Raw genomic sequence first — 26,584 nt, 5'->3', positions numbered from 1 at the left:
ATGGTTTCACTAGCTCGTGATGTTTTTCAGGGTCTTCATGTTCTTTGTTGGTCTTTTACTCTGGCTTAGTCAGGACTTATTTTTTTACTTTGACCAGAAAAGCCTTGTTGTTGCTAATTGGCTCTTGCCCAGGTGACAGGTGTAGTGAAGTACTGATAGTCCAAATTTCAAAACAGGCCAGATCCAGATTTCCAGTGTTCAACACTTGCCATTAAAGGTCACATTTTCAAGGCAGCCCCCCTCATTCTGACACTTTTGTAATTGAATGTCAAAATGTCTGGTGCCTTGCAGCTCTTTCTGGGATGCTAAAGGTAGATTTTTCCAAAGGGCTTGGTACCTTCTTGGAAAGCTGAATGAGGTCCTCAAAGTACTTGAATTCATGTTACTTTTCTTCCAACAGGTCAAAAATACTGTGTGACAGCGTGAGTCTCCACAAATCATTTGTTAAGTCTATCTGGCACAAACTGGCAGAAAAGAGACAGGGTTATGGATGAAGCTGCAGCTGTTCTTCACCCTGTAGGTCAAACTGAATATCTGTAGCAAATCAGTAACCTGGGGGTTGGGGGGGTAATTCCTGTACAAATTGCTTCTATCCCTTCAGTGTCTTGAAGGAGATGGAGTGGGGAAGCATTATTGTTATTATTAGTAGTAGTAATTACTCACCTGTTGCTAAGTTAGGACTCAGTGAATTTTGGTGACTGATTTTAAAGGGAATCCTGTGTAAGTAACAAGTGAGTAAGGAAGCTTTTAGAGAGTTGAAAGCTTGCTGTGGGTTAAACTGCGTGTCCATTTGCTGCCTGTGGCTGAAAGAGGCTAGACAGGAGCCAGAAAGTAATTTTGCTCCATGGGAGAGCACTAAAATTATTTTTCTGGCTTACACAAGGGATCTGATTCTCCTGTCACTTTTGAAGGCTTTGTAGCTATGTAATCTTATCTGAGCTGCTTAATTTACTGTGATCCAAGTGAAAAGAGAATTCAGGGTATTGCCTTTATGAGAAGTGAGCAAGCAGGAGCAGTACGTATTTGTCTCCATGTTAGCCTTGCTCATTTTACTCAGACCTTTTGTGAAGTTCTTACTACTTGAGCGTCTTCTATCAGTAAATAGTTGTTTTCAGTATCTGAAAAGAACACGACTAGCATGATTCTTTGCATGAGTATATGGTGGGAAGAAAGTCCTCCCATTTGTGAAATGACCTTAAGCAGTCTGGCCTAGTGATGGACTTGTTAAGGGAAAGAGGAAGGAAATTGCAGGGCTATAGCTGCCCTCCCATGTTAAACTGGTCAGTTCCCATGTGATGGAAGAGCATCTGGTTGATTATGCAACCTTCCCTTCTATAGAGCAATTCTATATGCTCTACTGAGATCTTTGCTGTATGATTATTGTTGTGGCCTTACTGTATATACCTTACTTTGCCATTCTTCCCTGCTTGTCACTTGCATCAGAAAAGCAGATTTATCATGTTAAAAACTTGCATCAAGTCACTGTAGGGGGTAAGTGTGAACTGGAGACTTGAGGTGTGAGACCACCAGACAGAGGTGTGTGTGGAGGTGACACTGCCTCTGTCCGAAGGGAAAGGTTTGTCGTTTGTCTTTCTGCACGGTGAGTCATGGAGCAGCACTCCAGCTGACAGTAGCAAAAGAAGCCAACAGGGCGAGAGCATGAGAGAACAGAAAAAGTTGTTTTAAAAAGTCAAACAGTAGACAATCCCTAACTTAGCTGCAATTCCCTGTGGCTGGCAATACGGAGGGGAAAAAAAGACACTATTTTTAATGCTCTCCCAGCTCCGCATTATAAATCAGCAACTAATCTGATTTAGTTATAGCACAAGTAGAAAGATGTTTTTCTGTTGTTGCTGTCCCTAGGAATTCACTCTTGAGTTCTGAATGTCAGAGTCTCTTTTGTTTCTTGCTTAAAATCTGCACTTATCTCCAGATCTGAATGGGAAGTGTTTTGCCATCCTGACAAACTTCTCAGAAATTCGAGAATGTTCCTGTATTCACACTGAGTTGAAACCCACATCTTTTCATGCTTTCTGCACAAAACCCAAGGAAGGCACCCGTGCCAGTATAAGTAGTAGCCTGGTGATTCTGGGAGCCATTTGGGATAAGGAAAACTATTCAGGGGCTACACTTTCTAATCTGGTTGGGATCTGCGAAACCTTTCCGAACAAACCAACAAAACTTCCTCAAAAATATGTACAAAAACATAGCTTGAGAGAGATCTCTTTCTTCTGTTCAAAAATCCTTTTCCTTGAAAATTCCCAAGCAGCTGTAGATGGCAAAGCTGCAGACAAAGCATGCACAGGTGAAAGCTTTCCTGGCCCATTCACAACTCGGTTTTGGCTTTGCAAGAACAACCAGCAGCAGAAGGGCAGGAGCTGCAACGAGGTCAGCAGCTCTGACTGTGAGTACCACAGGGGATAGATTGCTGGGTGAAATAGGTCTGTTTTTCTTGTATCTGTTTTCTTTTCTGGATAATCCTACTGCTGTAGCTCTTGGTCAGGAGTGTGATGAGTTGTAACCCTGATCAAGGCAGCTAGGTTGACCAGAGTCCCTAATGTAAATACAGTCCGGCTGGGACAGAAGCTGAGTTCATGCTGGGCATGTGTTACTGGCATGGTAGATTGTCTTAGCTGTATTAGTGAGATAACAGACCCAGTTACTTAGTGTCTGAATCATACACAGAGGATTTGTTTACAATATGAACAGAAAGTCGTTGCTTGTCCTTTTTGTCAAAGAGGCACTATGTGAATTCAGTGATTTACCACTATTTAACTACATATCACTTTTTCACCTTCAAAGGCTGTCCAAGTGGTTTATTTACCATAAATTTAGCCTTGGACTAAAGCTAAGATGCTTAGATACCACACTGATAGATGCCTTAGAAATGCTAAGCCGGAGATAAAGAGAGTACTAACAGACTGAGTGAAATGAGAAGAACTGTCTGGCCCCTTCACAAATACTGAGGATAAACAATAGCGATCTTTGTACTTGGGCTGTAGGCGTGTTGTCAAGGTAAATGAGACCTGGCAGAGGGCCCTATTGTCTCCTTTCCCACAACTCATTAAGATTTACTTGTTTTATCATCAATGAGTATAATAACCAGAGCTCTGATTATGCCACAAGGACATCCCAATGCCAATGATTCATGAAACAGAGATTGCAATAGTCATCAGAAGGGTCTTCTCAAAGGTCTGCTCCTTGTCTTGTAGGAGGCAGGAACAACATTTTTAGAGTGGGCTGCTCAGCAGGGAACAGTAGGCTGAGATTGCACACTTGCGTGAAGTCTCTTGTGTCCTTTATCCAGCCCTCACCCCCTTAAGTTTATCCACCAGTGATACCCTTCCCTAATGTGCAGCACCAACACCCACACACAAAGGGTGAGTTGCAATAGAGCTGGAGGCTACTTTACTTCAGAGTCTTTGCCAGCAAGGATTGCAGCACATAATGAATCAGCTGGATTACGCTTACCTGGAATAGGTCTGCCAAAAACTCTGACCTGATTTCCTCTCCCCCCACTCTCATTTCATTGTGAGGAGCCAAACGGGCTCTGGCTGCAATGCAGTGCCACTAGCTAAGTTGCCAACCCACAGAATTTTGCAATAATACACCTTTGTCTTTCAGTAGCATCTCTTATCAAACAGTTCATAGTTATTGTTACAGACCTCAGTGCCTCAGTGGAGCAGGTAAGTGGTATTCCCTAAGCTACAGGAGGACCAAATGAGATACTGAAAGATGAACAAGATCTCAGAGCAACTCAGTAGTAAAAGTAAGACCATGCTGGGCTGCTCTGCCACATCAGCCATTTATGAACATACACCTCATCATTCCCAGGTACAAATACAGTACATGAGATCTCAACGCTCTTGTTCCTTGTGCTGCTCCACAATTCACTTCTTAAGGAGGCAGTGAAAGATCTGTGATGCTTAATACAGTGGGGCTTGTTCCTCAACAGATGGAAGCTCAAGTACTGTTCTGCCAGCATTTCCATCTTGAGCTCAGTTCAGGGGGACAACTACCACTGGCCATATCAAGCCTTGATAAAACCCGTTACAGCTAATTTAGAATACATTCTTGGACATGTACACTGGAATACTGTCTGTGGAAGGGTGGCAAACCTATGAAGACTTCAGTATGTTAGCCTGTATTTCTGTCCCTGGTGGTTATTTTGCTGGAGATAGTGCTTCCAAAACAGGAAATGTAACATGCTTAACTCTCCTAGTTTCTAGTTGAACTAATGGATCTACCCTAGCTATTGGACAGTTAATTGCATAAGTAATGTGTTTTAGGGTTTTGTTCTCATTCCTTTCTAACATGGAAAACTGTGTGCAGCAGTGTCCTGTTTCATGTTTGGTTTTAATATACATGCAATACATAGCAACATTCATGTAAGAGACAGCAACATCAAAGTGGAAAAGAATGGAACACAGCGAGAATTGTGAGGCTTCTTAGTTCCCGGGGAGTTTTTTCCACACTCTTGGGCTGGACCACAAAACCCAGCACTTCAGGGTCTCTCCAGTTCTGTGGTCCCACGTACCAGATACAAGGAGCTGGAGAAAGCCTGTGGCGCTGTGCAGGGCGAGCAGCATGTGATTCTCCCTGTCTGCAGTCCTGTGCCTGAGGCCTGTGCCTGTCACACAGTACAATGTGGAGCTTGCCCCCATCAGCTTGTGGTATGGGATAGGACTCAACCCATTCCACTGAGACCTGGGCTGCAACCACCCCTAACTAAATTCTTCATCTTTAAACTCTGGGCAGTCCTTTGCATGCCTGACCTCGGGTCATGGGCTCACGCAGAAGAGGGAACAGCTTGTATTCTCTTGAGAAGCATTGCAGACAAAGAGGGACAGGTTCAATATGTTCAGTCAAGCAAGCGTTAACCCGTGTTTGAGCACAGAAAACTATTTTGTGATACTGCTTCTGCATGGAGAAACTATGGAAGTAACTCTTACAGACTGATTTTTATGAGAGACATGGAGGATATTTTTTACATTAAATGAATACAGAATTTCCATTGGTGTTTATTTTTTCAGGGGAGATATTTAATATGATGTATTGCATGCATATCTCTCATACATTGAAATAATATATTTTGAGGATTAACTGTCTCCCAAACATCTTTAGGATCCCGTAAGTGTTCGTAACTGAATTCTTTTCTAGAATAAGATAAATTACTTAGATATATCTGGAATTTTACAGGCAAGTTTATTTTTAAGTCCAGTGCTACATAGCTTTGTCAAAAAAACCCCTTACTAATCTTAACAGCATTTTCCTAAGTGAATTTTTATGTCAATTATATCAGCAGAAGTGAAGTAACTCTCTGAAATAGCCACACTGCCACTTGCAGAATTTTACTTACTATAAGACAAGCACTTGACGGTTTCATTGCACGCATATACTGCATTTGGACCTTGTCAAAATTAATTCAGAAATTGAATGTGAGTTTTTTATCCATACAAATCTTAGCAAGACAGAACTTTTTAGAATAAACATCATTGAGACTATTTGCAGTAAAATCACAACAAGATATTTTTCTCCATGTCCATTCTAAAGCTTTTTTATCAATAAGACTCTATCAAAGTTCTTTTTTCAGTCAGTTGAAAAATGTATTTGTAATAATGTGCAAACTGTAAGTAGGCAACACCTTATGCAATGCATCAACCACCTTGGCTCCCAGGATATACAGAAAGACTCTATAAATAAGTGTAAACTTGAGGCATGTTTGCAGGACAAATCAAATTAAATTTTAGGCAAGTGTTCTGTTTAACATAGGGCAGAGCAAAATTCTTCCTGTTTTTTCTGTCGGAAGAGATGTTATTTTGACCAAGCGTTCTAGCAAATGTTATAATTCTGATGATATATATAATAATCAATCTTAAATATTGTAATTTTAGCATCTGGGTAGTTTTTGCCATTTCATCCCCTTAGATATATCTGTGTATAATACTCTTCATTGGATGGTTGATATGAATGTGTTTCTGTCTATGGATCACTTTCAGAATATTTGCCGCGGCTTAATTAGTGGTGTAATTTACACTGGCCATCAAATGCATGGCTTTGTAAACAGATAACTCCTAAAGACCCTTCAGGATGGCTGACAGAATATTGCTAATAGAATATGGCTTTGCTGGAGTTTTAATAATATGGGTATTCCTGTGCATAACCTAATGAATCTCAGATGTTTTGCAAACTTAGGACTGTTCAAATCAGAAAAGGAATAGGGCATTGCGGTGGGGAATGGGGACCTGTTTTGTGGAGGACCTTCCAATCTGTTGACTCCTCAAGGTTTTGCAATCTCCGTGATGCATCACATATGCTTTTCACTGTCTTCTTGTCCACTGACTTGTGTTTAAATGTGAAAACATAGGAAAGGTTCCGTGCTGAGTCACACTGCAATCTATTAAGTACATCAGACTGGTATGCCAGGTTGGTTAAGTTCTCCTCTTGATAAGGGTAACAACAGAAAAATAGAGGTATGGGGAGGAGGACAGTGAGTGTCAGGCTTACAAGTGGTGCAAGACAGATGGCCAGCCGGCTCCTCAACCTCAAGGTGCAGATAACCTGCATCCGACTTGAAGTGGTGACAGTCTGTCCCAGGCCATCTCATCTCATAACCTGAATCACTATGAACCCCAGCAAAGTTAACAAAGTTTCATTTGAGCCACACAAGTCAGCTCCATAAGTGGAATGAGATAAAACAAGATTGAAAATGCCATGCGGGAAGTGCAGTGAGGCAACAGGAACAAGGCAGAGGAAAGGCAGTGTGAGCTGATGCTGACCCAGATGGCAGCAGGTCATGTCTGTGACCGTCTGGCATGTGTCTGGCCACGGGAGTGTTGTTCAGGTTAGGCCATATGCCTCACATTTCTGCTTGTTATTCTCACGCAGTTGTAATTTGAATTGTTATCCTGCAAACTAATAAGAAAATCCCAGCCACCTCTGTAAGTTGAGGCAAGTTCCTGGTTGGCATAGCAAGACAGAAATCAATTGACTTTTTTAGAGTTGCACTTGCTAATGCCAACAATGTAATTTGTTTTATTAGTCTGTATGGGCTTGATCTAACTCTTGCTAAAGTCAAGGAGTGAATGCAGAGCCTGTCCTGACAGTCAGCCTTATCACCATCAGGAGAGATGGGGTTCATAGCATTTTATGCCTGCTGCCAAGAATTAATTGTGTTCAAGTTAATGCCTGAGTTAAGATTAAGCTCTACTTGATTGACAACTATTGCTATGGCAGGAAGCATAAACCACAAGGAGCTAACTTAGAAATCAGCTATTTTGTCTGGATCACCTTCAGCAGATGAGAAAAGAAGAAATCCTTGGCTGTTCTGTTGAAATGCACCACAGTGTGTGTCAGGGCTGTAAACACGTCCACTGCACAGAAATTGTTGTCACGAATAACAGTAAGTGGCTGTTGGGGCTGTGCTACAAAGAGGCAGTTAAGAAAAAGGGCTTCTCTGGTGGCAGCCGAGAAATAGGCAGAGCGTGTTGGCAGGGGTAGAGAAAGGAGGGCACGGGGAAAAGGCAAGGCAGGGAGTCAGCCGGTGTAGCCAGTGAGCCATCTGGGAGAACATGGCAGGCTCGGAGTGACTGGCCGTAAAGAGGCAGATCAATTCAGGAAAAATTAAGACTTGAGTCATCAACATATCTGTGCGTATGAGCAAAATCCCCAAGGGGCAGAGCAGAGCCTGGCTGGGGGTAGACTGGGAGCCTGGAGAGAAGGAATGGAAAGTAGCAGCAGCTGGTTAAGGAGTGGGCAGTGGGTGATGTGAACCTTTACGCTGGGTGTCCAGTGAGGTTTCCCCTGCTGTCTTGTAGGTTCTGTGATGAGAATTGCTTCAGAGTTCGATAATAATCAGAACATTAACATTATATCCCTGAATAATATATTAGGTGTGCCCCTGTTCTTACTATTTTCTTGGGTTTGTGCCAAGTCTAAGATAGGTCAGATTAAGCATTCAAAAACTTCAGCAGGGTCTGTCTGCTCAGTGTCTTTGTGACCAAGTGGTCAGGGAACATTAGAACATTGGAACATAGAGCACTGGAGGGAATGAAAACAGCAGCACTTTTGAGAAATGTTTCCTTCATTGTAAATGTATTTTGTTGATTTTTTGCTCTAGTTTGTTTTATGAGTTAGGAATATAGATGCAGGGACAGTTTCTGGCTCAGAGCCTTCACTTGGTAAAAAGTGGCCAGGGATCCCACTCTTGGGCTTAGACACACGAAGAACCTAAAGTGTCCCTTGTCTTTGTTTTGTTTTGGTGCAGTTGTTCAAAATGATGCTAGGTGTACACAGGGCGTGTTGATGCTAGGCCTTGTGGATGAGTCTGTCCAGAGGCTGAATAAGCCTGCCTGACGCCCTAGTACTACCTAAAGTGTCTATATTGGAATAAGCAGCAATATTATTTCTTTTCATGAGATTATTATTAATTACAAGTATTACTATTTCATTGCAAAGTGCAGCTTAGGAATTGCAACATTTTCCATTTCTCCCTTGGCTCAGGATCTCATGGCATTTCAGATTAGACTGGGAAACACTGTCAGGAGGGAACAGAAGGGACCTCACAGGTCTCCGTCAGAAGAGCATTTACGAACCACAGGCTCCCCAGTGCTTCTGAGCAGTCAGCTGTGCAAAGCCGTCAGCGCACTGTGCACTGCCATGCTCCTGTTTTGTTTTGAGCCTGAGCATGACAGTTCCACCACCTCGATGCAGTAGAACGGTGCATTTGAAACGATGCCTGTGGGATGGTTGTCTTGTACTGGAGCAGGATGGAGCAGCTCCTGCTGCATTTCTGCAGCTGGTACCGCACTGTCTGGCTCAGGCAGAGGCAGCATTGCTGAGCAGCTGACTGACGGTAGTTCCCTGATAGCGCCTGTGAGAACTCGGCAGGAGCTGCGAGCTGCTACCCACCAGGAACAACGGGCTGGACATTGCTTGCTGAGTGGTAGGTACCAGCTTCCAGCCACAGCTGATCTGAGCAGCACACCCTCAGCGAGATCCCTTTCCCCCCAGTCCCCTGCCTTGTGCGTGTGACTGCCAGCCCCAAACCTCCCTCCCAGAGCTGCCGTGCACACAGACCAGGAGCTGGGGCACAGCTGGAGGAGCGTGCTGTATCTCGGGTGCTGCCTGGTCAGCTGCTCATTGACGTGTCCCAGATCCCCGTCACAGTGTCCAGCCGCACTTGAAAGGAATTGAGAGGGGAAATTGCTGTAAAGGGCCTTCCCTGTCTCTCCTGAGGGTTCCAGTTCAGAATGTCCAGCTTGTTTAAAGCCTGAGCTCTTCGGGCAAGGAACGTGTATTATCTAGTTTGTATTTTATGGTAGTATATGAATGTTTTGTTATAATAACAACAACAACAATAATAATTAGGGCTGTGAGAGCCCTGGAGGGCTGGAAAGGAACCAAGCCCTGCAGGTTCTCTCGGATGTTCAAGTTTGACAAGGCTGAACCATCCAGGTTTAACCTCCATCGCTGGTGCCCTCTCTCACCCTACTGGCTACCATTACGACCAGGAAGTCTGCTTCTGTCCTCCACATGTCAGCTGGGAACTGGGATACCCTGGGGCTTCTCGAGGGAGGAACCCACAGTTACTGAGGAGGATGTGAGTGAAACTCACTGAACTTTCATGAATGTGGGCTGAGGGTCGTGAATCATCAGATCTTCAGCCAAGGCCAAGCCTGAGTGGGTCTGACAGTCTGCACAGAGCCATACTGAGATTTGGGATTGCAACACTGTCCTTTGTCCGTAGAGCTCTGGGATCTCTGGGTGAAAGTCCCCCTTCTATATCATTTTAAAAACGCTGTGAAGGCACTAAAACTGAATGTGTTAGGTAGTGCTATAGGTAATAGAAGCTGCCCTCTTCCAGAACCTTGGTCCCAGCATCTTTCTTTGAATCTCCTGTCTGGGTGACAGCAGGATCTGGAACTGATACTGAAAAACAAAAATGAAAATTTTTCCAGATCTCCACACAGAAAACCTATGTGGACCTGGAAGGAAAAGATGCTGCTGATGCACCAAAGGGTCAACACTGGTCATGTTCAAGATACTGTGCTGAACCGAGGCACCACGTGTATTTCCCAACAAGGTAGCCTGGCAATCATTGCATGGGATGGGGGTCCAGGCACTGCTGAGTTCTCCTGAGCTCTAATCCCAATTCCCACAGTGTTGCCTCAGCTAATCACTGCCTCAGTTTTCCTCACTTGTAAAATGTGGGGGTAATAACTGTGCATACCTCACAGAGGGCTGTGAGGATTCATTAATTAAATGATGTTCGGGAAGTGCTTTGAAGATGAAAAGCCCTATATAAATGCTGGGTGTTACTAGTGCTTAGTGAGTACCTTCACAGCCACAAGCAGGGTGTGCCTGCAGGAAGCAGAGCCATAGGCTGAGACTTATGGCTAAGTGCCTTTAAAAATAAATATGATCAGTAAATGCACTGGAGGTCAGCTTCCCTCTCCTGCCCCTTGGGGTGAGCTCCCACCTCAAAGGAACTAGGGTTTTTCTTTGCCTCCTCCACTTCTGGAAAACACAAAAGAGGTTTGGGAGTGCTGAGGAGAGAATTGTAGTTGTACTCGTGGCGGTGATGCTAGGAGTTAAGACATCGCAAGCAACCAGTTTAAACCAAGCAGGTACAAAAATCTATATGTTCAATGAGAAGGACTGTCCTAACAGGTACCAGAAGTCTTGGGGAGCGTGGGGTTAGGGGAACAGCGGCTCTCTCAAGCCCACTTTGCCAGAAAAATGTGTGGTTCCTTATGCTTAAATGCTAGGGTTGCATGCAAAAGCATTGTCACTATTAAGACAACCGCCCAAATGACATGCAGGTGGCCAGTCATGTATACAAGTCTCATGACTCCCTGTGCAGTCATACTAATTACATGCATACTTTAGGTATACGAAGGCAAATCTGTACTTGCTCCTTCATACGCATGTTTGAGTGGAAACATAGGTGCTGATTTTCTCTTCTTTTCTGTGCCCCTGGAAAATCTAGTATTTAATATTCACCTGACTAAGCAGAAATAAGAGAAAAGGGATTTTTGATTAGGTTAATTGTTTTTAATGACAGCCTGCCACATTTGACAGATCCCTCTTATGAAGCCTCCAAACAAACTTTTCTTTCAGGTGTGTTGTGCATGTTTCTCTATTTAGGAGGCTGTGCTGAAGTTTCATTTTCTGAATTGGGCAGAGAGGTCACTTCTTTCACAATTCTCTGCAGATTTGTCTGGGAATGACATACCTAAGCAATAATGTATGGCCTAGTGGAGATGTCCAGGTGGAACAAATGGCAGAAACTGATACAGTAAAAGCTGCATTTACTAGCCTAAACAAGACTTGATTGTAGAAAATTAACAACTCGAGACCAAACTTTGAACCAGTCTCAAATGTTCCTGTATAAGAGATTGAGGCAAATTCTCCTGAGATAAATGTGTGAAGTGTTTCAAAAGCAAATGCTACTTATTAAATGGTTTGTAACTCTAAAATGCATCAGACATACCATTGGTTCTTTATATTCTAAAATTATCCAGAAAAGAAGGCATAAATATCCAAGTCATATCTAAGACTGAGGCCAGGGTGTATCTATCATGCTAGGAATACTGTTGGACTGCTGAAGGGGACATGCAGAAAGATCAACAGAAACGTGTAGACATTACACGGGGAGATCAGACATCCTGGATTTGAGAACACAGAGGCCTGTAGGGAGCAGCCAGTGATTAACAGGTTCTGCTCTGTGTGCAGTCTGGAAGGAGTTTTATTTCATTCATCCTGGAATGCCCTCTTGGTTTGTTCCTTCTTATCATAAAGCATATCAGGTAGCTTGGTCATGCACTGTAACACACTGAGCACCAGGCTGGGACACAAGAGTACTGCCACTGGCAGGTTGTGATACTTTAAATCTTTGTGCCTCAGTTTACCCGTTGATTAAGATGATAACCTTCCCAGAGTGTTGTGGTGATTAATTATTAATGTTAGTAAAGCGTTTTGAAGATGAAGAGTGCTACATGCAGGCTAAAGATATTAATTACCTCAGAGTCATGATGAAATTTGATATTTACATAATGAACCAGTCATGGAAGAGGTGCAGAGATGGTCTCTCCTGCTGAACAGATTCTTCTAAATCAGCTATCTCTTCCATCATCATTATCTAAATCAAATCAAATCCTTTTTTCCATGGGGAATCTGCTTTTGGAGCTAGCAAAGCCCACATGCTCCATGTGAGACTCCCAGGATGGCAAGCAGCCATGGTACCTTTGCTAATTTCAGTCCCTGCCCATGAAACTCACCTCACCCAGAACTTGTTTCAACTTCTCCAGCTGTTCTTGGCATGTGTTGAGATTTCATAAAGTTGATGCCATCAACTCCCACACATATGGCAAGAGAGAGTGAGAGAGAAAACCCACACACAGTAACTAATATATAGGGAGAAGAGGTATTTGCATGGGAGAGCACAAACATGAGGCTTTTCTAGCTGGCTCCAATGGCTCTTGACTGTTAATGCCAAGATGCAAAGGGATATGCAAATTAGGAGGATGACTCAGAGAGTCCTTTCCAACGCATAACTCCAGGAAGACGCATGATGCTTCGAGCAGGGCCACTCGATTAATTTTTACGGAGGTCAGCTGGCTAATTTTCACTGCAGTCCACAGTGTGGTGTGAAGCAGTGTCATCGCTTGGACTCTGCCGGAGTTGGCAGGTAGCACGTGGCGGCTTCACGGCTGGGAGCTGTGGTTGCACATTACAGCTGCTTCCTGAGAGACTGGTGAGGAATGTAGAAGGTGACCATGTCTAGGCCATGGCAGAAGCTGGGAAGATCTTATTCATGGTCCAGATTCAGAATGCAGTCTACCCTTGAGTTAGTTTTGCTAAGACATTTTACCTGTGATACAGTAGTTTTATTCTCCTTAGATGTCCTTTTTCCGTTTCCTTTGGAGGCAAGTGCATAATTTTTCAACCTTTCTCAGCCTATGAGACTTGTTTTCCTTCCATAATTCATTATCAAGATGATACTAATTATTTGATAGATCCTTTAAATTTGTAATCTCACCCTACTTTCAACGGGAAAAATCTGGAAACTGCAGGCAAGGGAGAGTTTGAACAAAACCACAGAGTGCAGGCAATAACACCCATTTCCATACTCACATTTAGATGTGGGAAGATTTCCAGGGGAATCCACATTTATCTCCTAGAGCCAGGACTTCAGGAGGAGCATAGTTTTTTTCAGCACTGAGCAGTCACATGAAACTTTTGCTGAGGGTTTGGTCTGCCTGTTCCAGGACAACAAGCTGTGATGCTGGGGATAAGGCAGGAATCAACAATGCCAGGACTCAGTGCGACACACTTTCTGACACGGAATGGGGATGAATCTCAAGTTCCCCTGCTCACTTAGCCTCAAAGTCATCGGGTGCGAACGGACACTGGACATCTATCCAGACTTACTGCCACTGTGTTAACGAGGCGCTTGGCACTGTTCTTCCCTTGCCAGTCTCTTTCAGTAGCTGAGAACAGAATCAATTCCTTGGAGCTCCTCAGCCTCTTGCGCTTGCCGTGCTGTTTAGCACTGGTTATCTTCTTTGGTCTGCCTTGTTTAGCGCAGGACCCAGCCTATCAGCTGCACTTGCTTCATTAGTCACTAATGGCCTGCACAGTTAGAAAGCATTTAAATGTATTTTATAGCGATTGAAAGACTACAATGATATTTTGCTAATTATCTCATTGCATACCCAGAGAGCCCTGCAAAAGCTTGGCCACATTGTGGGGTTTATTGGACACCAAGCAGCAGGCCTTCCGTTTCCTTTTCTATTTATACTCTCTGTTCTAATGAAAACCACAAATCTTTCCAGGTGACTTGTTTATTAAGTGAATTTAGAGCAGTTCACATTTGCATTTATTAATTTTCTAGAAAAACTGGTATTACTAGTTGCTTAGGTCTCTAACTACTATCTCAGCTGCCATTGGATACCAGCTGCAGATCTTGGTAGTAGGGCTTTGTTGATGATTAAGCCCATGACGTGATTTTCAGTGGCATGGAGCACCTGCAGCTTCCTTCAGCTTCACGATGACCTGAGGAGGACTCAGCACCTCGGACAACACCTCTGCCTTGCGTGTGCAAAGCGAAAATAAATGCAAAAAAATCTTTAGGACCTTCTGTGTGCACAGAAGGGTCACTGTTTGTCTAACCTGAGCGTGCATCTGCTCTGATTTCTAATACCTTCAAGGTAATGGCACATCTGAATTATTCTTATGAATTGCATGTTTAAGCACAATGTGAGAGCCAAGTCCTAAAGCTACTCATGTCCCAATACATGAACATGAACTGATTTTATTTTTAATATGAATGTTTGGGTTTCTGAGCTTAGGCACTGAATTTTGATATGCCCTTATCTGAAGAACCTTATCTGTAGTACCTTCTCCCCAAGGTAGTACTCACAGATCCCTCTGTGCCCTGGAGTTTTGTTCTATGTTTCCTTGACTGCGTGATCAGAAATGCTCTTTCAGTAGTTTCACCTCATTTCTTTTCACTAATGATAGATCTTTTCTCTCTGCAAAGCCACCTTCAAATTCTTGATTTCTTTTACTGGGTCACTGTTAACTCTTCTATGCTCTACATAATAATGCTGCAGATTTCTTGTAGATAGGCATCATGCCAGTCTCCTTCATAGAACTGAATTACATCTTGAGCAGGTATGAACTTGGAACAATTCCTACCTCCCAGGTAAAATAACTCATCTGATGCATAGGCGTACCATGAGTCCTGCACAAATTGAAGAGGCTGGGAAGGTGCAAGGAAATTTTTCTAATTCATAGCTAAATTTCTTCTGATGAAGGATATGTGCAACCAACTGCAAGAAAACAAATGATTGCTCAGATTTATTTTCCACTGTAGGAATAATTGGTAACATTGTTCTTCTTGGCAAAGATGAATAGTTGGAACCAGACTATTTCACAGAGACAAAATATCCACAGGGAGAGATTTTTGAGGCAGTCATAGGATGCACCCTACAGAGTGTGATTCTCATGACATTAAAGCAGTGCTAATGGCATTGCGATTAACTTCTAATGAAAAAAGAAATGAACCTGATAAACACAGCATAAATGTTCTAAGGAAAGGGCAATAAAAATATTACATTTTAGGCAAGGTCTGGCTCTCACTAAAGCCAAAGGCGTTGAGCTTGCTGAACTTATCCAAAACAGGAAAAAGAATTTATGACTGTGGAAGACGAAGAAATACTGCCATGCATCTGAGCTGCTGAATAACACTGTACCACAGAAGAGATCCCCCAGAGTTTTGCAATAGTAACTGTTGTGTTACTTTGTGGAATTTTCTGATCCTTTGATAATGTTTCCTCTTTTTAACAGCAGAATCCACACTGCTTCTTGAAATGTTTTAGAATATTTTCCCTTATGCTTTTATCCTAGAGAAGGAGGCAGGATTGCATTTGGTATTTAGGACAGGGAGCTGGCAATCTGGATTCTTTTCAGCTTTGTCACTAACCCATGGTATGACTTTGGTCTACTCATTGTAGAGCACCATGGCTTAGAGAAGCTATGGGGGGTCTCTCTGTGCCTCAGGAAGGGCTCTGATGATGCCTACTAAAGGGACCACCTTTGCAAACTTGGCACTTGGCATTCCTAGCTCCTGCACTGGTTCTTTGCAGCCTGGGAAAAAATACTGCCACTTGCAGAACCCCAGGAAGCTGTGCAGAGGTACAGGTTCTCTGGGTTACCCGCACATGCTTCCTTGACTCAGTCTATGATTTCCATGGAATTGTAACACCATAGCTTTGTTTTACTTTACCTTACCTCCAATGTCAGACAAGCCTCGTAGTAAAGCAAGTGTCTATTTAGAAACAATGAAAATTCAACATTTAGATACTAGACTGGGAGTAAGTAAATGAGTAAAATGTGAACAAGTAAAAACAATTTCAATTCTGGCTTAAATTTTGCAACCAGAGGCCAGAGGTTTTAAGCTATCCTCACTGGAATCTCAAAGAATGTACACACACGCAGGCACTGGGATCCGTTAGTCCCAGTTCTGAACATATGCCATGCTCCATCCTTCTTTGGGCAACTCTTTGAAGTTCTCCACACTTTTATTCCCTAGAAATTAGGTTTTATAATATAAATGTGTCTCTAATTGGCCTTTACCAAAGCCAGCAGCAATGGATATTTTGCCAGTGGTTCCTCTGGGTTTAGACCTAATTGACCTCTATAAGTACACCTGCCAGCCCTTCCTGGGAACTAGGTGCCTTATTATTTCTGCCTTCCTCCTAGCCAGCCTGCTGGCTACTGCTTCCCACCCACTCTGAGCTGCTCCCTTTGTTTCTTTAGAAAGAATTATTAGTGTTATTCAAGACATTGGTTATACACAGATTCTATTAAGTTATAATTTGTGATGTTACCAGTTTCCCACAGAGACTTCTATATGCCAGTCTATATGAATATAGGTTACTGGTTGGATAACAAGTTGCTTGGAGAGGATTTGTCTATGGGAACAGGAATTCCTCAGTTTCATCCTCTGTCCCAGTCACACAGGCTCAAATTTTCAAAACCCTTCAAAGATACTTAGTTTTTGATGTCTGCCTTGAAATGAGTCACTGAGCACCTCAAGGTTCAATTGACCTGATTTGATTTTGGCACTTGTCTTGAAGTGAGGTCACTGTCACTGGGTACCTTGAGATTCCCCTGACTTTGTTTGGATTTTGGGTGCTTGCTCTGGGGGATGTACACACGGGAAGCCACAAGCTAAATAAAAATACGGGGTTTTTGTAAGTGCCTTCAACTTTAAAATGGAACTTTCAGTTTCTAAAGGCTGGCAGGGAGTTAGTTTTGAGTCAGTCTTTGTGTGGTCATTTTTATTCTGGAATGAGAGTGTTCCTGCACAGAATTACACTAAAATGTTTTGTCAAGAGACATTGTCTTTTGTTTCCATGAGTTTGCAAATATTCCCAAACAAGTTTGATGTAAGCCAGCAAGACCCAGCTTTTATCCTACCGAATAAAAGCACCTCCCTGAACAACATAAACTCTGGGCTAACTCAGAGCGCAGGGAGCTGCCAGCACGGGGTGTGCTCCTGCCCTCCCAGCCGTAAGTCCCAGGCTTTTTGCTACGGCTCAGACAAGGCAGTTTGCGGCTGCTTCAGGGGGTCTCCGTATAACACTGTCACAACATCATGTTTTGATGAGACTTGAATAAACTTTTGAAGTTACCTGCATTCCTCTGATGAAGGGCATTATATGTGCATAGTTTGTTTGCATTGTTGCCTAATTATGAACAGCAATTAAGACTTCATAACTACAATTGCCTTGAGTTCTTTACTACTACTACCAGCAAGGCATACAGCAAAATTTGTTTTTTATCCAAGTGCTGTAGAACAAGCCTCTTCCATCAGCCTCACATCTTCAACTGACAGCAGAATGGCCCAGACCTGAAGCAGCTGACTCGATGCCACTGTGATTGTGGCTTACGTGTACCTTAGCAGAGATTGTACACACCTTAGCAAACTGAATTAAAATGATAGTGCACAGGCATCCAGCACATACCATCAAGCCTGATTCTGCAGATCCTCAGACCATGAGTGAGCTTACCCACAGGAGCAGTCCAGTCTGGGGACTCCCACTGATTACAACACTGCAGTGAGATGATTTGCATACAGAAAATTATTCGTGTGGATACGTTCTTGTATTTATTCCGTCCTGTAGTCCCTAGGTACCAGCAACTGTCAGTGACCCTCCTGGAGCTGGCAGTGTTCTGGACTTCATCGTATCCCATGCATCAGTCCTAACTCAGCAATTCATTTAACTGTGTCAGTAAGATTCATACATACCTTTAAGTGATTTGTGGAATGGGGAACACACAGAATACATTATGCACCTCTAATCTACAATTTAATTGTGCTTTGAAAACAGTGCTCTCGGTAAAGAATAAAGCCAATGCTACTTTTTTTTTTTTTCTTTTTTTCCTGATTCTATTAGGTTGGATCAGATTGGGAAATCTGTGTGCAGGGGAGTAAGGAGGCAGGTACAAGCAGTCAGTGCAGGCGGCTTTAGTGGCACTGTTTGTAAGAGCTCCCCAGAGTTGTGCGCTGGGGGCCGTGATGGCTGACACACAGCAGCCAGAACACAAATGCTTTACTCGAGCATGGCAGTTACTCATAAGAGTAGTTACCTTGCAGCCAGAGGGACTGAGCAGGGGTTCTATGTTATATTATTATGTTTGTTGCTGATGTCTGTACATTGCAATCGGAGTTGGAGGCAAACCAGAACATGGCCGTGTTGTTTGGACAAAGAGAGCAGCAACAGCCCCTCCTTCACAGATGGCATCTCTTGAAAAATGCTCATTTTCTGACTCTGCTGGGGACTTTTGCAACAATATATAGTGACTATATTCAAATGGGAAAGTCTCCAAATGGTTACTATAACTTCAGTACAAAGTATTATTAATAAATTAATTGACTTTGGTTTTATTAGCTAGAAAAATAAACCTAGGCTCATGTTGTTTGAGTGAAACTCAAATGAGGACAGACAACATTAAGAACACAACTAGTATAGAAACTACCACACAGTAAATCAAAGAACAAGAAAAGTACATGGCTATTAACATTCTACTATAATATTCCTCACAACCTCTCTGCAGTATGGAGAACTGCAAGCCAACATTTTTCAACTGCCCTAAAGAATGTGAAATGTAAATGTTTAGAAGAGTGTTTTTCTTGCCAAGCTGAGAGTAATCATAAACATCGGCTTCTAATACAAACATTTTAAAAAGATGCACTCCTTGCTGCCAGCTTTTGAGAGCAACACCATTTAAATTAGATTGGAGTCTCCTTGAATTCTTGACACTCCATTGCTGCCTTTTATTTGCCAAAAATTGCTGCATTGATGTTATGCTTGAATTTAAAGTATGAACTGCAGCTTTATTAAATATGCTGCTTAAATGTCATGTGGATAAACAATAAATTACCTGCCTAGGATTCATTTTGAGGACAGGCCTAAAGAAAATCTTGAGGGAAAAGAATGATTGTTTTAATTATGATACTTTATTTCTGTGGCATCATGAACGTGCTTAGTATTTTCCTGTCAAGTGGAGTTTACGGATTTGCTGAGATGTAACTTTGCCATGGCTAGTAATAGACTAAAAGCAAACCATGACTTACTTCTTACTGTACCCTCTCCACCTTTCAGCTGAGAGGTCTGTAAATATCATTGATAAACCAGTGCCGTAAATTGCCATTACAGACTTGGTTTTGGTAATACTGAAATGCTGATGCTGACAGCATGTAATTTCTTCATGGTAACGTCCTCCCATTATTTACCGGATAATCTTAGCCAAAATGTTCACATCTAGGGAAGCTGAAATGCTTTGTGAGCTAGAACTAGTTTCAACTGACTGCTTTAGTTATATCACCATGAAATTCCAAACAAATCCAACTATTCGATTTTAGCATTTTCAAAGTGAAATGTGTTAGCTTTTGGATTCAGAGTTTCCATTTTAGTTTAGTGCTTAATTATATTTTTAGAAGCCCTTAAAGCAAAATTAAATATTTGAATCAAAGCATTCCCTTATGAACCAAACCCTCTTTTTTGTCACTGCCGCTGGTGAACCAAATTTAGTATATCTTTAGAAAAAAGAGATGTTCCTGATCACAACCCAAAGCATCTCCTTATACAGTGTTCACGTTCATCACATTCATTTTGCACCATGATAGCAGATGGACTAGAGATGACATGGTAATTAGTGGGTCATGGCTATTCATCTTTGCGGTTCTTGTTTTGATAAAGACTTTGAAATAACTTTGGAAAAATATGTTCTTAGCTAAACTTTCCAGGTTTTACATGTAGCCTGCTGCTTGTTTGGAACCGCTTTGTTAATTTAAAAAGAGGATTTTGAAAGGAAAAGAAAGCAGTTGTAGGTACCAAGCCCAGGGAAGTAGGTACTTAAAATAGGACCGAAAAGTTAGTACTGTTTTGAAAACCTCATTACTGAAATAGCAGTGCTACGTAGTGAAATCATGAGATTTCATTTTCAAAAACAGTAACACATTTTTGGTTCATTCCTTTCTTCCTTTTTTTATTTGTGCTTTGGGATGATCACATGCTACATCTACAGACTACTTCTGCAAGTATGGTAGCTAGAACTGTCCAGCTGCCCTGTTCTCTCCTGGGTAAGCCCCATGCGAGAACAGCTGAACTTGACTGTAAGGCTTATGGTGAAAAGCCAGGAGAAAACACATTGTCACTATAAGCAGGAGATGTCTGCAGAAGACAGTGTTTGAATCAATTTCCTCTTTTTCTGTTTTGGTTGCTACAGAAACAAATAGGATCTTTAGATGAAGTTAACGACTGTTACCTGTGTCAAAGAAACAGAGACCAAGAATGAGGGTGAGTGGGGAGCGGACCAGTCAAGCCTCAAGGGTGGAAACACGGGAAAAAGACCCAACAACAGAGAAGAGGATGTGAGCTGTACTGCGCTTGCAATGAAATAATGGGGAATTTTACCATTAAAGCAGAACCAAGTTGTTCTTTCAGGTAAGAAAAGTACTGCAAATTACAAATACAGAACTCCGATTAAGAGGTTAAGACAGGAAACTGTTTTCTTCCCAGGATGAGCCAAGAAGCTGCAAAATCTGTCCCTAAACCTGTGTATTCTAGCCAAGCTGTGGCAGAAGTCTTGCTTCCAGCATCCCTTGAGAGTGTGTTTACTTCACATTAACATTTATCATAGTTCTCCCACCGCTTCCTTGAGTTCTAGTGGCCTTCCCTCTCTTTTCCATGTGAGTGAGTGCCTGCACTGTAATCCAAAATATACTGGAGTCAAGAGATGTCTTTGCATTGTCTTTAATAGGTTTTGATTCAGAGCAGAGAAGTTATAGTTCTTAGGTTTATAATTTGTTTTGCAGATAAATCGGGACATTTTGATGTTGTTTTGATCTGAACCTCAGATAGCCCTAGAAATAACAGAAGCAGCAAATATATAAAACAAAGTTCATGCCAACGTGACAACCAAACGAGTTTATGTATGTCATCCCAACACAAACAGGATCTTGGTGGCAGAACTAGGAATGAAAGCTGAGTGTCCTGACTTCCCTCCTTTTGCTTTCACCGTTTGGTCATGCAAACTCCTGAAAATTATCATAAAATTGTGCAAAGAGTAACATCCGGCAGAGACCAGCTCTGCCTGGCTCCTATGAGCTTGCCAAGGCAGTTGGGGTAGTGAGGGAAGAGACACACAATTCATTTTAAGAAGGTTTTTTTCCCCCTTTTTGTCATCTTCTTTGTGGTGGTTTGTGAAATGCTGGGAAGGAACAGTACAATGAACAGAAAATGTTCCAAGGAAACCAGCCTTCTCCATGCCGTTGCCCAACAAGCACCCAGTGTACCAACCACGGAGCTTTGCATAGGAGTGTATGACACACATGGGGACTATGAATTCTGCTGGCATGAGGCCTCCCTTCCCTTTTGAATTCACAGAGCAGAGAAAGGGCAGAGAATCAGAGCCTCTCCCTGCCTGGTCGAGGCTCTCCCTCACCTCCAATACAAATACAGGTGCAAAATTATCAAGTCGATAGTTTTTTTGCATAATTTGGAGCCATAAAATGGAAGCTGCCTTTGAGCATTTGGCTCTTCCTCTCTTGCAAGTTAGGGCCAGATGCAAAAGAGGACTTAAGCACCTACAACTCAGTAGGTTCCTCCCTGCTCAGGATAACATTTCTTCCAGTACCAGCAACTTTATGTCTAGACATGCCCAGAAATGCTGTGTTCTGAGCAGCTTAGTACAGAGTTCCCACCTAAAACCCACTGGGATCCTGAAAGAAGTAAAGGAGTGTCTCTGTTCTCAGGACAGCCAATTCAGATGGAATATTGTGCACAAACCTGCACCTGCAGGACCCATCCCCTCACATGATACACTTGTAACTTTCTTTTAAACTTGACCAGGTGGGAGAGGTGCTACCTGGCTGGACGGCTTGGTTTTGACTGCCAGACCTGAGCAGGGCGAGAGTTGTCCTTAGCCATTTTGCACCAGGGCCCAGGCCTGCCCCGGTCTTGTGGGATTTGTCTAGGAGAATAAGGATTCCCTCCGGGAGTGAGATTGTAAATCTGAGTTTCCAACACAAAGAAGAAACAAAAACGCAAGCCCCTTTCAAGGAAAACATAAATGTAGAGAAATAAAAGAAAAAACAAAAAACTGAAGAAACCACAGTTATTTTGCTGGCTAATATCATGAAGACATGATAGTACTTGCAGCTTCCTGCTTGGACCTGGCTTGCTCCAAAGTTATTTTGTGTGTTAATCATGTGGTTTAGATGATGAAGATTAGGTCTGAGTGAGCTGATTCAGATAAAAGGGAAAAAGGCAGCAACCAAACCTTCACCCAAAGCTCTAACCTAAACTTTTCTAAGCTTTGAATAAAATACAAAAAAGTATTGACTTTTCTTTATTATTCCTTTGTTTTGCAATTAAGATTTTATTTAATGGTACTATTTTTCATTAGCTATAGTTATTCATTCAAAGCTTTGACAGTGCACAGTGCTGTAAGGACAGCTGTTATCACTGCAAACACAAAGGTACACATTTCAAGTTCACAAAAGTACATTTCTGTCCCTTTTCCTGAACTGGGATTTTTAATGGGTTTTTTAATCCTTTTTACTGCTTCCAGTGTATCTACCACCATGCTACAGAAGTCTCTGCCTAGTTTTGTTTTCTATGCATCCTGGTCTGGAATGTTCAGTTACAGATTTCCTGATAAAGACTGCAGCCGACAGCTAGCAATTTGGCCAATCTTCCTTAAAAAATAGGTGTACAAGATCATGTTCCAAAACCTAAATGGAAATGTGTGAGTGGTCTGATTCTCAAAACAAACTAAGAGTTGCTTGCTGCTTGGTAATTTTAAAAATTAAAACTATGTTCTTTAGCACTTTACTACGTAATACTTTCAGATACCTATTTTTAAATGGTTGTCTCAGCTGATGGTGTACTTTTGTGCTGGATTTGCACATGTTTGGTGTGTGGTGCACAAGGGAAATAATGCACTGACTCCATTTATGCACAAGCTGGACAACTCTTTGCAGATGTCAAATAGATGCATAACAAGCCCGATATTTGCTCATGCGGACATTAGGCATAGAAGTATAATTGTTGTAACTACTGGCCTCATCCTCCATTGCTTTTAAGTTATGCAGTCAGAAAGCCTGGCACTTCCAGGTGTGCTAGACAGCATTTTACACACCCTGTGGGCTTGCTATGAGTCCATGGGTTTGACTGCCCAGTCAGTCATAAGACAGTGGGGAATCAGGCTCCAGGTATCTCCTATAGGGACACTCCTGTTTAGAGAATCGAATCCCCTGTGTTACAGCCCGTTCTAATACACCAGTGTTTGGGAAAGCTGACTGGAAATGCCCGTAACGGACTGGCTGTGGGGGGCAGGTTACCGGTCAGGGAGATACCATAACATCAGGCATTTCACAAGACGGCTGGACCTTGATCCTTCCAAAGTGCAGGCAAATAAATGAGATGCGCAAATTAGGAGCCTTGCTCCTTCACTGCAGTCACCAGCAAGAGGCAGGTACCTTCAGAAAGAGGTTGATCTTCCCAAATGTTACGGAAACAGGGATTGTAATAGTTTAGTAACATTAATCCAAGCCTTCAGGCCTTAGATACGAGTATATGCAAAATAAAGTCTCACAGCAGGACACCAGACTGTGGCAAGCACTGCCGTTCAGTTGGTTGATTCTTTTGCACACCTGCGATTACTGGTCTTGAGTGGGTACGAGGAAGGGAGCTACTTTTCCTGACCGCTGCTGCTTGTGCAGTGGTTCAAACCCAACTCCAGCCAGGATATCTTGAAAGCGGAATGAGTTAGCCAGCTCTAGTGAGTGACTTCCATCCTTCTAAAGAGTCTTGAATTAACATTTGATTTTTTTGAATGCTTCTTCTAATTCAACCACAGAATCTTCTGAGAACTTCAGCCATCACTAATTAAGATGTGCAACCATTTCTCTGTGGTTCATCTCTGTACTTAGCAGTTTTTCCTTTAGTGGGACTTGGTGGTGCAAAGGGTCTGTGCTGAGGTGAATGCCATCCAGAGAAACACATGGACTAATGAACTCTACACTTTTATATTAACTCTCTTGCCCCTTCCATAGTTAGGAACAGTACTGTGCCCTCAGATTTAGTGTGAAAACAAATAACCCACTTCAAAAATAAACTGCCCTAGGAAGTGTCTTTGAAATTTTTTTTAATGCTGAATTGAAAAAAGTGTAACATGGATGTAAATAATTTTCCCTGCAATGAATGCAGTACAAACAACACAGTGTGTGGCTAATACCTGAGAGCTGGAACATAAAACTGTATAAACACAACAGCGAATCTGACAGGTCTCTTTTATTTCTCTTCTTCCTCCATATCCCCCCCGTGTAAATTAATAAATATCACTGAAAAAAAGAAGCAATAACACTTACTTATTAATTTTTCTCCTTTTATTTTCTGATCATGCTTAATTTAGAAATGTTTTGGGGTTACATTTATTCATATATATGGTTGTTTGAGCCCTTTATTAGCCATGATTCATTCTGCATATCAGCATAAAGTGGTGCTCAAGCTTTCAGTCTATATCTGTTCCATGATGCTCAGTTATCTTCTGCCCTTGAGCTACTGGTAGGTATGGATTTGCATGTACACTGTTCTCCTATGACAATAGTATGCCAGGAATGACCGGTCTGGTATTACCTGGTCAGGTGAGGTTCCATTCAAATAATGCACATGCCACCAAAACAATTCAGATCAAAGGTCTGTCTTTCAACAGAATTAAAATGTAAGGACTTCTAAAGCAATTTTAGCAGTTGGCTTTACAAATGAACTTATGTCAGCTGCTCTGTATGATGACTGACTAAATTACTTATATATCTAATCTTATCTAGCTATCTGTCTGTCTGTTTTTCAGCATTTCAGTACCCATCACCATATTATCTAGGCGCCACCATAAGATTAAGAAGCTCTGCAGTGACATTCTCAACATGGTCTGTTCAAAGGTCATTAGCAGAGCCTTTCATACCGGGGAAGATCGGAGGAGAGCACGGAAGTGAGCCGCAGAAGGAGAGAAAAAGGAAAAGGAGGCGGAAAGCTGCTGGTGCCATTTTGGTTGTGCTCATCCTGGGGCTCGCTTAGCTAGTCCTGAATTACAGGAGCCTCATGTCAGCTGCCTTTATTCTGCTGCAGGGACTACGGTATGTGTTGTGCACTGCTGTTGCCTCAGAAAGTTATCTCACACGGCCTCAAGATTCTGTCCCTGTGCTTTCTTTGGATACTGTTTACATGCTTATGCTTTATGATTTCTGTATATTACTGCCTCAGAGCAGGCCATTTCTCTCAAAAACTCCTAGTAGAGAGTAAGCACTGCAACCCAGGGAGCCACCTTCCCCAAACTAATACATCAGGTTCAAATCTTATTTTTAGCTTAGCATGCAAATGCTACAAACTTTGTGTTTGAAGAAGCCCCAAAGGGTGGTTTTCAACATATACAAAGTTACACAGGACCCACGGAATCAGGAAAGATCATTTTATCCCATGAGGCCTAATCCTGCTTCCACTGAAGTCAGTTGCTGAGGCATCTCTGATTGCTGTGAGCACATGCTGAGGACAACCTGGGGAACTTACGTTATGGAAAAGTGGCACTGGCCGGATTGCGCTCGCTGATGCAGTCTGTTGCTACTTTTTCAAGGAGTACACTGGTAAGTGAAAAATTTGCCAAAGCATTTTTTTTTCACCACTGCAATTAGGAAGCCTGGTTCAGTCTTGAGGAGACCAATGACAGTATGCTGATGTGTTGCTCAAACAAACCCCTGGAGGTCTTTTGTACCCCTTTTGGTACAAAAACACTAGGGGATTTACACTAGGGGATAAATAGGTGGTTCCAAAGCGAGAAGAGCCAAAGTTGGAAGCTAACCACAATACGTGGGTGTAAACGATTACCAAAGGCTTCCAGTAACTCTGCTATCATCAGAGACTGGCTTTATGGGTATGGCCTCAAGAAGTTTCCCTCCACTTAATTAAAGAGGCAGATAAGTATCTAGGTGGAGTGTGCAGATAGGTTCTGAATGAGTTATCCACTAAGGCTGATTCGCTGCACCTATTGTTAAAGCCAAAATATAATATCAGATTAATGCATTATATTTGCCTATTATAGCACTATGTCATCATTATATGACATGTTATAATTAAAGCCCTGCATTAGAAACAAAACTATTTGGCTTGGGATAAGTTGCCTTTATGACTTCTGTGGTTATGATTTCCTCCTTTTCTTAACCCCTTAAAACTGCATAATATAGCTATTTGTAACTGTATAAAGAAAGTTTCTAGTTTCAGATTCTAATCTCAGGTAATTCCATGTAAATAAAGTCAAAATCTGGCACATAGTCTTTTCCTGTGTCTGAATATTTGCTAATAGAGGGAAATCCACGTTGTTTGGGTCGAAGATGGGCACTAGATTAAAGAAGACCATGCATAACTCACCATCTAGCCCTCTCAGTTGGCATTCAGGTGTCCGCGTGAGTTCCTGATTTTGTACAATTCCCCATTACTTTTCAGGAGAGGAA

The 26,584-nt window shown here is 42.3% G+C and overlaps 1 long non-coding RNA gene across 1 annotated transcript in view; it reads left to right on the top strand.

The window, feature by feature from the left end:
- The window catches only part of LOC308070714, a 73,584-nt gene extending 47,180 nt beyond the window's left edge, over positions 1-26,404 (top strand). The window contains exons 3-4 of the long non-coding RNA XR_013930811.1: positions 20,305-20,522; positions 24,934-26,404. This is a non-coding gene — a long non-coding RNA (uncharacterized lncRNA). The remainder of the gene's footprint in view (positions 1-20,304; positions 20,523-24,933) is intronic.
- Positions 26,405-26,584: the final 180 nt, after the last annotated feature.

This window comes from Falco punctatus (assembly GCF_963210335.1).
Source record: "Falco punctatus genome assembly, chromosome: 10".
In the NCBI taxonomy this organism is placed as follows: domain Eukaryota; kingdom Metazoa; phylum Chordata; class Aves; order Falconiformes; family Falconidae; genus Falco; species Falco punctatus.
This window is presented reverse-complemented; position numbering and strand designations above follow the sequence as displayed.